Below are 13,655 nucleotides of genomic sequence, written 5' to 3' on the forward strand. Positions count from 1 at the left end.
AAACTCATAGAATTAGAATATTTTAGGTTGGAAGGGACTTCTGAAGGTCATCTAGTACACCTGCCCTGCAGTGAGCAGAGGCATCTTTAACTAGATCACTAGATCAGTTCACCAAGAGACCCGTCCAACCTGAGTTTGAATGTTTCCAGGGATGGGGCATCTGCCACCTCTCTGTTCCAGTGTTACATCACCCTCATTGTATAAAGTTTCTTCTTTAATGTAGTCTAAATCTACCTTCTTTTAGTTTAAAAACATTACCCCTTGTCTTGTCACAACAGGCTTTGCTAAAAAGGTTATCCCCACGTTGGGTACGTAATTTTAGGGGGCCGATTAGCTCAGTGGTTTGAGCGTGGTGCTGGCAACAAGGATCAACACCAAGGTGGCGGGTTCGATTCCCGCTCGGTCCCCATGTGTTGCCTGGTCTAGTCGAGAGGTGGCGTCCCTGCCCACGACAGGGAGGTTGGACTAGATGATCTCTAAGGTCCCTTCCAGCCTAGGCCATTCTATGATTCTTATAGGCCCCCTTTAAGTACCGAAAGACCACAATAAGCTTACTTCAGAGTTTTCTCTTCTCCAGACTGATCAACACCAATTTTCTCAGCCTTTCTTCTTAGGAGAGGTGCTCCATCCCTCTGATCATTTTTCATCTCTCAACCCACTCCAACAGATTCAGGTCTTGTGCTGAGGACTCTAGAGCTGGAAACTGCTGCAAGTGGATTCTCACCAGAGCAGAGCAAAGGGGCAGAATCACCTCTCTTGATCTGCTGGCCATACTTCTTTCGATGAAGCCCAGAATATGGTTTTCTTCTGGGCTTTTCATAGGCATGCACATTGCTGACTCATGTCCAGCTTTTCATCCACCAGTACCTCCAAGTCTTTCTCTGCAGAACTGCTCTCAATTTCCTCATAGGAGATCAAGCTTGATTCCAGTACAACCTCTAGTAGTCTCTTTAGAATGGAGATAACAATTAGAATCATCCTATGGGATGTCATATGCCCTAAAACTAACTGGAACAGGAGTTATATTACATTGCAGGAAGTTTTAAGCTTTTCAAGATGATTTTCTGCTTGTTCTCTTTAGTTCTTATTTTTCTCCTTCACTGATGTTCTATTAATTCATATACAGACTAGTAGGAAATACTGATACTCTTATATTATCGATGTTAATGAAGATTTCGACAGCATCTTCTGATGTTATTTGTTGTAGTTGCAATTTCTCTTGTGTTAGGTATAGAGTAATTCTGGTTATTTGAATATATTACAGTTATGTTAGAATTACATGTGAGATATCTCAAGATACAATCAACTGACGTGTTTTTGCTACCTATGGGTGTTGTGACAAAACACTATGAAAAAAAATGATTTTAATAACACAGTCGTATATGCTAGCTGACTCAAATAGTTTGTTGAATGTGTTAGTAGGGGGATTCAGTAAAGATATCTGCTAATGCAAAAAAATACAGGAAGATAGGCATAAATGGATGTAGCATATGATATACAGCCAGCATAAACCTCATGAAAGACAGTAGAGATGTAGCAAAAAAGGATTTATTATTGTTGTAAGTTTAGGTTATATTAAACACTTGTACAGGACACTTCCACCTGAGACCCTTTCTCTGAAAGCACTTTCTTAGGCTCAGATCTTTCCTACGCTCAAACCCTACAATTATTTTCTGGTAGCAAGGGTAGGTCCTCACCTGCAGTAATCATTATATCAACTATACTTCATCTAGTAAAATGCATTTGGACATCACTTTACTAGTTGACATCATTGGACTAATCTACATTAGTTACTGTTAGGATGCAAAGACAGAAAGTTCAGGGTTTCACATTTAGTGGACCAGTATGACTAGCACCAGTGCTTGTTGGCTAGCAGTGAAGCTTGCAGGGGTTGCTATGCTACAGAGGCAGTGTATGTCTATGCTTAATAGATGATGTGAAATAAATTTCTGTGTCTCAGATTGCCTTGCCGTTAGTAATAGAAATTTCTACATACAAAGTGCTAGAGGACCTGAGAGAAAATGTACCTTCCTCCCAAGGATGGTACCTTCTTCCTATAATGCATGTGGGGTGCTCTCAATAGCACTCCAGAGGAGCTCCACCTTGGTTCCTGGTAAATAGTCCAAGAACACATTCAACATAGAAATTTGCAAATTTGCAGCTTTTAGATGCGTCTGATGCAGTCAACTGGCAAAGCAGAGGTACTCAATTGTTACAGCAATACTGGAATTTAAATCAGTTTCTCAAACTGAATTATTACTTAATCCTAATAGTAGGAAGGAGTATCTTAAGACAAAAATAATCATCTATACTCAGCTAAGACTTATTACTTTATATCTAAAGCAGAGTACAGCAGAGCTTTTTTTATCTTTTCGTTTTAAACACCCAGAAAATTTTGCTGTGGTCTAAGAAAATCCTATTAGGTTTTGAGTCTGTTCTTTCCAAACAGTGTTCTTCCAATTTCTAGACACAGGATGATAATCTACCTAACTAAAATAGCTCAAACCACATTTTTAATAAGTACAGAAGTTATACCAAAGTGCTCTGCAATGCTTCTCTTCCTACCTCTTTGTCAAAGAGTCTGCTGCTAAACTATATCAAGAAACATTCCAATAATCTAATTATTTGTTGTGTTAATAAAATATAGAGAACTGTTGTGTATCATTCATGGAGTTTTCAGGTGGTGTGAGTAGATGTTAAGTTTAACTACAAATCAAAAATGGAACTTTTCAAAATTATAAATACTTAGTACACTTAGTACACTTAGTACACCATGCCAAATTGTCATACAACTGTAGTAAGAACTTTTCATAGACCCACCACTGAATTCCAAAAGTTTCAGTTTCATAGTACAATTTTTTTCCCCACATAATAATGCCTGATAATGTAGTAGTACTTAGCATTTCTGAATTTTATCTTGGTTTTCCCAGGTGATAAATCCCTTGTAAAATTATTATTATTAAATCCCAGTAAAATTATTATTACTATAAAAAGCCCCCTAGATTTTAGCAAATGGGCCTAATCTCAATTTTCTAATCTTCATACTTATCCAGTCATGACAATTATCATTCCCCTTATTTAGTTCATCACATCATATGGCAGTATAAAATTCATTTAAATGAACTCGGATGATATGCAGTGTACAAAAAAAAAAGGTGATGCATATGCTAAATCTAAAATAGAGGCACAGTTAAAAAAAATTTCGTTCAGTTTTAGCTTTTAGGTCGCTAAGAGCATTTCATTTGATATTAATAAAGTATCTCCTTCCTAATGTAGATTTTCCAGGAAAGAGCATAATTGCACAGAAATACTCCAGAAAATCATTTGCACTTGCTATGCAAAAATGAAGGCCATGAGTGAGTGACTTGTTTAATAAAAATGAAGATTTGTTCCAGCTTTTAAGTAGATGCACATGGTAGATAAATGCTTTTCTCTTTGGCCATTATCCAGAGAATATCAGGGCTGATAAAATACACGGTGGATTTATTATTAGCTGCCAGAATAAAGTACTCTAAGACATCGGTCTGCCTACAAGCATCCACTGCATTGTTGCCAGCACGTGAAGGGGCCCCAAGACTAGGTGAATCACTCTGTGGTTCAAAGCACCTTTATTGCCACCCTCATCATATTACTGTCCCCTTGGATTCTCCTTGAATTTGACATTTGGCTTACAACTGCAAAATTCCTCTAGATAATTTCATCCAGAATCACAGCTGGACTTCTTGAGTTTGCATTTGTAATGAGCATATTATACTCGGGTCTGCAAGCGTGAATAACACCGATTCCTTTAGGAGACGTATCTTAATATATGTGATTAACTGGGTAGGGAGTCTGCCTGTCCTTCCTCCTCTGTCAGATGACACACTAATATAGCAAAGCAATACAAGGAGTTGGCTCTAAGAAGGGTACATTCCAGAGGTGGCAGCCTGAGTTTTGCCTTCCATTTTTTTCAGAAATATGTATTCTACCATAATTAAAAATTATTATAATAATAGTAGACAATGACAAAAGCTCAACTAAATAATTCAAAATATCACTAAAAAGCAATTCCTTAAGAACCAGTTTTACCGATAAATCTATAAGCACTTAAATGTGTTTCTGTATAAATTTACAGGTTCAGGAACCAAACAGTCCAGCAAGACAAGCACTGGAAGGCTTTGGGTGGCTTACCCCACAAAATACTGCCTATTCTCTGAATAGCAGTCAGACCTAAAGGAAAAGCAGGGATGACTTCCTGTGGTTGCCCTACAGCCAACTTAAATCAGAGGCTGAGACACTGTCCCCAGTGAAATCCGTATATCTCCCTTTGTAGAAATACTGTGCAAAAAAATAACAGGCATAAAATTACAAATTATTATGCAGGAAATAGTGTTATTTTTCTTCAAAACATGTGACAGGCATGTCAAAAAGTTCAGACTAAATGACCGTAATGGTGCCCTTCTGAATTTAAAATAACTTCATCTAAAGTTGGGGAAGGGGCTTTTTGACATATTAAAAAATATAAGTAGAGAAAGAAAAGACATCAGAAAGAAACCTTAGGTTGTGAAATTTTAATAGCATATCAGAACTCCGCTCTTAGAATAAAAAACTCAGGGTTAATTCAACGAGCATATCTCACTTGTACTTAAGCCTTATCAGTTGACCAGTGTAATCTTTCTAATTGTCCTTTTTTCCTCTTCATGTCTTATCTCTAATTTATGCTGAGAGTAGTCCTTTTGTCCTTGTTCAAGTGAAAATCACACTCATACCAAAACACTTGCAGGAAAGCCTATATTTATGAACTACCTTACTCAATTTCAAGATGAAAGATTTTTAAACTAGCTTTAGATAAACATTGCAGTACAGATTCAGAGTTAGAGCAATTCTGTATAGCCCCACTGAAGTCAATAAAGTAATGTCTCTTTGAGCCTACTGAGGACCTGGACTGCAGATCTCCTCTGTAAATTTGAGTGATAATCATCCTTGAGTCTTTGAACTTTCTCTCAGACTATTAATTGTATAAACTGTACACAACATCTCTTTTAAAGAGGATTATTTTACTGAAGGTTTATGGTAAATGATGATGTATCTTCAACAACATCTTATTTAAAGTAACTGATATAAAATATGTTTTAAATATATCAGTGCTTCGTATAATGCTGAAACCCATGGTGCTTTGTCCTTTCTGTGAGCAAACTTGAAGCAAATTCATGGCTTTTAACAAATAATTTAAAGATGGCAACTACCTAGTTCACAGAGGATCACAACACACAAGGCTATGGGAGGAGTAAACTTTCAGTGTTAGAGAAAGGTGTAATAAGCTTGTCATTGTCATCACAAAGCATCACCCCAGCTTTCATCAGCCTTTGTTCAGCTGGTGTTCCCATTCACTACAGAAGAGCACAGTATTTCTATAAATAAGGTGATTCGCATGATTTTTTTTCACTGATTTGATTCTGCATGTTTTTGGAAGTCCTGTGGTTTTGCAGTACAAAAAGAGGGTCTTTTTTCCCCCCTAAGTTCCTTATGGTTGTAAGCATGGTGTGCTGCATCCCAGGCCTTGATAATGACATGCCTCAAAAATAATTACTCCGGTGTCAGTTTGTCATTTCCCGCCTTGATCCAGTGTAACGGTACTGAAACACTCATCAAAATGCAAATACAAGCTCCCAGCAACAAATGCCCACTCCCAAACACTGAATGGTTTTAAATGTTAATATATATATAGCGCTTATTAGCACAGATTTTACACAGAACATTTAGTTAGGGATTTTGCCTAGGGCTGTCAGTTAAGAACCTCAGAAACATAATAGCTTCTTTTCAGGAGGGGGAACATTGGAAGCAGCGGTGTGGCATTTTTTACAGTTCAAGGTACTAGTGGTCTGCAGGAGATGCATGATTAGCAGAAGCTTATGGCTCTACGCTGCCCTCAGTCTGCACGGTGCACCAGCGTTCACACCAAGAGCATGCACAGTCCTCAGGCAGTTTATGGCCTGTAGTTAGTAATGACATGCTAAACCTTTCCTGAATGTAATGTCAAACACACTGTAGTGGTATTGATTAACCTAATTTTTCTATGCTTTTCGCTCTTGCTGTGGTGATAAACTGCACTATTAACAAGCTGACACAAAGCCTGCAACTGCACTTAGAGTAATGTACGCCTTTTCCTGACACAAAAGGGGTGAACCAAAGAAGTAGTTAGTCTGAATTAGTAGCGAGTACAGGAAATAGGCAGGTAATGTGTTACTCCTGTGTTGAAGAATATCCTTTTTTCCTTCTTTTCCCAGCTCTTTCTTGTTTGTATTTACTCAACAGAAATTCTACCAAGATCACCAAAACAGGTCACAGTGGTTCAACAGTGGTTTACACAGTTCAGGATCAAATACCAGACGGTGGCAGCTGTCAGCCGAGAAATGTCCAATAGAAGTTAGTCCTCTTTGCTTTTCTGCTTCTGTCATCAGATAAGATTAAGAGCAATAAACAATGTTTCAATATATATTTAACACAATAAACCCAAATACATTGTAAAATACAATCAGTTCCAAAGGGAAACAGTGCTAGTCTCTCTCAGGACAAAGTTATCCTGCTCTGATAACAGGGACCTACGAAGGAGATCTTTCTCCTTGAATCTTCTTTCATTTGAACCAGAAAATATATTTCCAGTTTACCAATCCACACGAGTTAATGAGAATCCTCAGAAATGTTGTGGGACCTGGATTATGATGAGGTGACCACTGCTTATTGATTTATTATTTCAGCTGGAAATAATAAATTGTTTCAGCACTGAGGCTGGGGCTGCACAAGAAGTTGGGAGGGGACACAGCTGGGACAGCTGACCTCAACTCACCAAATAGACATTCCATACCATATGATGTCATGCTCAGCAATAAAAATCTGGGAGAAGAATAAGGAGGTGGGGGGACATTTGAGGTGATGGCATTTGTCTTTGCAAGTAAACTGTTACTCGAGATGGAGTCCTGCTTTCCTGGGGATGGCTGAACACCTGCCTGCCCGTGGGAAGTGGTGAAGGATTTCCTTGGCTTATTTTGCTTGTGTGTATGGCTTTTGCTTTACTTGTAAAAGTGGTTTTATCTCAACCCACAAGTTTTCTCACTTTTATGGTTTCAGTCCTCTTCCCCATCCTACCTAGTTGGTCTAGTTGCCAGCTGAGGTTAAACTACAACAAAAAACTATTACACTTTTAAGAATGTCAAGTTTTTTCTTGACTGGTTTTCAGTTAGTTTGTTAGTTAAAGTGCATTCATTTCAGAATATTTTAAGCAGTTTACATGAAGAACAGGGACTCAGATATTGAAAATCTACTCCTTTAAAAAGACTAGCAAGGTGATTTTTTACAAAGGGCGAAATCAATCATCAGTAAGGCAAGCAGATGTCTTCTCATTCCACAATTCAGAGTAATGGTGGTGATGGTGTAATAATTCAAATATATATTAACAAATGGAATGATCAGTGTAACAGGATGATCTAGGACACAGAATACATAATTTTAGATTTATATAATGCCTTTTCTTGGCTTTAAGGAAATAAGATCAATATTTTGTCCAGATGAATAATCAAATATTTACACAAACTTTGTCTAGGCTGCTTCTCTAATGGTAATGAAAAAGCTTTCACATGAAATTTCAGTATTTTAAAAATTTGTTATGAACTTCAGTTACTGCCTTCCATTCTCAAACCAAACTGCGTGTAGAAGATAGAAAATGTACACAAAGGATATACGGAGATTTTCCAAATCTTTTAACTTAGAAAAGTTAGTCCATTTCCCATGTTGAGGGAAGAAGGGCACCGACCGTACTTTAATATAAATTAGTTCACTCAAAGCTGCATTGCTTTAAAATGTCTCCTACCTGTGGTCCAGGAGAGTTACCAAAATTTTGCTGAAGCTTAGGAGTGTCCGTCTTCTAGGCCTCAACCCGTAGCTGACCAGTTCTCTTGGGTGAGGGGGAGCATACAGACAGTAAGATGGGGTGTGGATGTTTTCTGTCATCATTTGGTCCACTAACCAGATGTGAGAAAATGAGACCTGCTTAGTGTATATTAATTAAAATGACCAAATTTCTTAGTAGGAAAGTTTAGGATTAAAAAGGATTAGCATGTGTCATTCAATAATTTCAAAAGCTGTCATTAGACTTCATTTCTTCATTTTATGTTTTTAATGGAGTATGGCGTGTATTAGAGAATAATGTCTGTTGAATGTATTTAATCTCCAATTGATACTTGAATGTATTAAGTCCTTATTAAGTTGATTTTATAATTTTTAATATAAATGATAATTTATATCTTTCCTTTATGCCTCTTTAGTTTTAAATAATGAACATTAAATGAGCAGCCTGTTATATAGACAAAGGCAGCAGAATTTTCTTGTTAACCTTATCAAATGAGCAGCTGAGTACCATTCTGAAGGGCTTGTAGGACCACATTCAACCTTTATTTAACCTTTCTAAATTTCTTTCACCAAATCTGAAGACTTAGAAGACCCAAAGGCTGTGTTTTTTGCCATTCAGTTCCCAAAGTCCTGACAAAGTGAGACTGTTACCTTCAGGATATTTCCTCTGTATTTGTGACAACTGAGTTTTATTTAAAGCCCCTGTGACTTCGTAAGATATTTGACACTGTGCAAAATGTGCTACACTTCAGATAAAAGAAGTAGTTTAATCAAACTACATTTAAAGTCTACATGTATTTTTTAAGTGAACCTGAATTTTGATGGATTGTTTCCTAAACCATATGTTAAAGAGCAGAAATGAACATATGGAACTGAGTGCAAGACTAATTTTAGGACAGGTCTTACTGTCTGAACCAAACCAAGACACTTTGCCTTCTTAGGGTTCCTTTACATCAATTTACAACTTGTTAACTTGCCCTTCTACAAGCAGTCCTATGGTATTGGTATGCACTCCTTTGATATTGTCACAGCTGCAGGATCTTGCCCATTGTTTTCAGAAAGCTCTTTCTCCATGCCTACAGAAAAATTGTGAGTTCCCTCCCACCTCCCAGAAAAGCCTGCTATTCTTTAGCACTCATCTTTCTAACAGAAACTGACAATCAAATTAAAAAAAAAATACATTGAGTCCTAACCATTAAAATAATTTTGAGGAAGATATTCTTAATCTAAGGTCTTCTTTTGGGGAGGGGATAGCTTAAACCTCGGAGTTGAGCATTCATGCCCAGTGAAGCTGGAGTTTCCAGTCTCAGCTATTTCAAGTGAGCCTTTTGTACTTCTAAAGCAAACAAAGCCGGAGGACTGCACAGCACAAGCTAGATAAGTCAAGTACATTCAAACCTTAGGAAAGATTCTTATTCAAATGTGAATCTCAAGTTTTGGCCTCTTTCTGTGTCCTGGCAGTGTTTTATTTGTGGATCTCGGAGCTGCAACTACAAGTCAGGTTCCAGTTGGCATTGCCTGCCTGCTAAGATGCTGTGACATTGAAGTAAATTTATTTGTACTTCTCACATTCAGCCATAATGTTCCCTTTAAATTAGCAGAAAGTATATCTTTATCAGTGCTTCTAAATATAGGGAATTTATCCAACCTTTCTGTGTATGTCTGTCCATGCGTATATCAGTGTGTGGGAGTGAAATGTGAAAATTAAGCCTAAGACAATGGGCTGTATTCTGTCCTACAGGTTAAAGCCAAGATGAAAAACTGTGTCTTTGAAAAGCATTCAGATAGAAGGCTTCAAGGCAAAGTCAGATCTGCAAATCTCCGTAATATTACTTTTTAATAAAAGTACTTATTTCTAAAATAAACTTTAATCTGAGTAGGGAACAAATTATCGGTTTCATAGGCTGCCATTATCTTGGTACAGTGAAATAAATATGATTTTATTTACTACTCAGATTTATGCAAAACATTTAAAATTCATTTCAAGCACCAGCCTTAAAATCTCCTTATGTATTCATTTGATGATGAGGTCTGCACACATGTCAGGGGCTACTAACACAAGTGAAGAACATGTCTACATGAAGAACGTGGTATCTATAATACCTGGCTAGATCAGGCAACTTCTGCGAAAAAGTTACCCAAGCTGTATTTCCAGATGCAGAAGCAAACTTCTCCAGAATATAAGAAATAAAGAAAAAACCAACCCAATTCTGTTCTCAAATATGAGAACAATGTAATTCAGCTTTACTGAGTTATACAAATAGGACTTTATTCTATGAAATCTCTAGTCTCAGCAGTTAGTGATCTGCAGCCTGCCTTAAGCAATTGTTTACTTTGCTTATGCTTTATTCCAGACTTCCCCAAGTATATTGCTTCAGTAGAGCAGAAGAATGGATGTAACAATTAGTAGTCCCATGCTTCGAATTACATGAGTGGAATAAATCTAATCTATTAAAAAAAAGGAAAGAATTGCACTCATGAGGCTTATGATTAGGATTTTTCTATTTCTTTAATTGATTCTAAATAGAAAATTTCTGAATTATGTTGGCAATTAAAAATATGAGATATAATTTTGAATATTATGTCACTGGAGGTTTGGTCAATTTCTTCAAAGAAGAGAGAACAAATTTATAATTCAAACCCTCTTACAGTGGTCATGTGTGCTAAGCGTACATTGCATATGTTTACAAGACTAAAAATAGTAAATGTAACATTTTCTCTTCTTAGCAATTACCTCCTCTTGCATCTTTAAATTATTTTAAAATTACCATGAATTATTTATGTGAGTAGTACTTCTTTTCCAGTGAAGTACTAAAATGTGCTATGCAGTGAATAAATTAAAAGACAAAACAAAAAAAAGCCTGAGTCATCTAGCACGCTGTGCTATTGACAGAGCAAAAGCAAGAGGAACAAAAAATATATGCAGTACAAGCAATAGAAGTAGCTGAAGATGGGCAAATCAGTTTAGATAGGGAAAAAATGACTTGCAATTACTCTGAAAATCATAGTGACCATTTTTGCGCTTTGAAGGTTTTGTACTAAGGTCATTCCTTTCAGCCACTATTTCCAACTTTCACCTGCCATGAAGTCTTTATTCTGGCCAGGATCTGAAATTAAATGATAAAAGACTGTGTTCTTACACAGCACATTGAATTCAAAGGCCTAAAAAGCACTTCACAAAGAGAGCCACTGTCATCATCCCTTCCTTACCAGTTAGGAAATAAAGACTTTTAGCTTTAGAAAACATCCACTTTTCCTGAGGATTCCATCTGACCATTATTTGCTAAAGAGAAATACAGGTTAAATAAAGTTTTGTGTGTTCTAGTGCCTGTGGAAACAACCTTTTGCTAACTCTGAGGTTCGCCTATTACAGATAAGAAATCCTATGGAAGCAAATATTGAAATATACTTTTTAAAAGATCAGCTCACCAAATAAATTGCTCAGACCATCCTTATAATGTGTTGTGAGTTCAGAAGTTCAGAAAACTAAGCTTGTAATTTTCTCTCAACTAAAACAATGTTTTCAAGTGCTTCTTCTAGAGGCATTGATGTCAGCTAATAAGAGATAACCTTTCTGGTATACAACATGATTAAATGAAAGTGATTTTACCTTCATAAGTTTATCTCACCAAGGATTTACGTGCTTTGTTTCCTTTGAATTCGTCTGTCACGGCTTTAAACTTAACCATAATTCTGTCAGGAGTAGAAGAGGCTGTTCTTTTTAAGGCATGAAATTACCGGTAAAGAAGTTTCCTCTTCTTTTCATTCTTATAGTTAAAATCCAGAGAAAAGAACACAGATATCTTCACATAACTTGCCAGATCACATAAATTTCATTTCCACTTTTAGTAGCTTGACAACATTCCTTTACTTGAAACTAAAATGCAGTAGAGGGGCCAAACAATTTTGCAAATATATAATAATAGCAGATATGGTCATGGCTATAGTGATGTAAATAAGACAAACAGTCACAAATTTTCTTTATAACAACAAAAAGAGATGATTTTTTATGTGTTTTCAATAACATACAGTAACATTTGCTGTCTTTTTCAGGTAGATACTGTGCTGTGAATATTATTTCTTTCTATTACCTATAAACGCCTCAAGACACACATACACAATGATATGATGAGAAAAAGGACCATAATGCATTGTAAAATAATGTGGTGCAGGTGTGCAATATATTTGGTTCCTTCAAACCTAAAACCAGCTTTTATCTTCAGCAGGCTTAAAATTATCTTTCAAAGTGTTACATTTTGCAAAGGGCTTAGCTTTTTCAACAAAGTGTGTTGGTTATTCTTTTACTTAACTAGCATTACAAAACATATGAAAGGTCAACTTTGTGACAGAGCAGCATTTTGAGTCTTTGCTCTTAAAACTGCTTTGGAGTTGCTTTTACATAGTATTAACACATTTACAGCATCAGATCATCATCAGTGCTAAATTACAGAACAACTTGCTTCCAGGTGTTAAGAACCTGGACACAGTAAAGGCTTTAAATTAACAGACTGGTTGTGATGAAATCTGATGTTTTTATTTACACGGATTGTGACAGTTTAGAACCTTTGGCACTTAAATGAATTTTGGTAGTTTTCATTGATTTATAGACTGTTTTTCAAACTGCTCTCCTTTTTTTTCCCCAAAAGATGATGTTTACCATTAGAGCCAATGCATGCCATTAGCTATGGACCCTGCAAATAACTGCGCATGCGGGCTTGCTTCGACAACAGCTGCACAATTCAGCCCCAGCTACTCCTCTCCTCCATCCATCTTGACAACTTTGATTATAGCTGTCAGGGAAAGGCCTCAAAATTGACACTTTTTAGAAAAAAAAATATTACTGTTGAATTTTTCACCAGTGAAACAGATGTTGAACAACACTGGTGAAAACTTAGAAGACCAAAAGAAGCTTATTTACATACAAATATTTATCAAAAGCATTTCTTAATTTTTCAGTGTTGAGGTTTAGCAATACTAATACAGTTCCAGATCCTTTATCCTTATACAAACATGGACTTAATATTCTTCACATAATTTGTTTATTGACGTATTTCCAACCTGTTCAAACCTGTTTCAAACAACAGATACAGAAAAATCATTACATGCAATACTCAGGAATGAACACTGCCTACATAGGTATCCACCTTTGTCTGCATTAAGTAGAGCAAGATTTTATTTTCTAACTTTGCTCCTCTATACCATGCTCAAGTTAGATTTCTAAAACTACTGTGATTTATGCCTCTGTGAGACTATCACCTGGCAGTCAAAAAGGAGTTTTCATTATTTACAGGTCTGAAATAGATCTCCTTATAGTTGATGTCAAATAGCAGAACTCAACAATGCAAGTAACCCAGGCAATTCAGCAGTAATCTCAGATACTTGTCTGGGACTAAAGAGCATCAGCATTATCACTAACCCTTTCTAGGAAGAACAGCAAAATGATCAAAGATCAGTCAAAGAGTAATATGAACAGAACACATCTCCTAACTCTATCAAATTCAGGAATCAGTAAATCACAAAAATTAATTACTTCAAAATCTGACATACAGACAGTTACAAATATGTTATCTCCTCTGCAAATGTAAATTTATTATCACAGAGATATGAGGAGCTGATCATTTGGACCAGTTTTATTTCTGAAACTAAATTCTGGAATCTTTGAATTTCCCTAACATAATTTTTCAGCTGTGGTTTTCAGTACCATAAAACTCATGAGAATGGATCTTTTTCATTTTCCTACAAACAAAAAAATTTTCTTCCGTAAAAATGCA

The 13,655-nt window shown here is 36.3% G+C and overlaps 1 non-coding gene across 1 annotated transcript; it reads left to right on the top strand.

Moving 5' to 3' along the window:
• Positions 1–323: 323 nt before the first annotated feature.
• On the top strand, positions 324–407 carry TRNAA-GGC. Its single transcript is given in 2 exon segments — positions 324–361; positions 372–407. It is a non-coding gene; the product is annotated as a tRNA-Ala (tRNA).
• Positions 408–13,655: the final 13,248 nt, after the last annotated feature.

This window comes from Apaloderma vittatum, unplaced genomic scaffold (assembly GCF_000703405.1).
Source record: "Apaloderma vittatum isolate BGI_N311 unplaced genomic scaffold, ASM70340v1 scaffold12369, whole genome shotgun sequence".
Lineage (NCBI taxonomy): Eukaryota > Metazoa > Chordata > Aves > Trogoniformes > Trogonidae > Apaloderma > Apaloderma vittatum.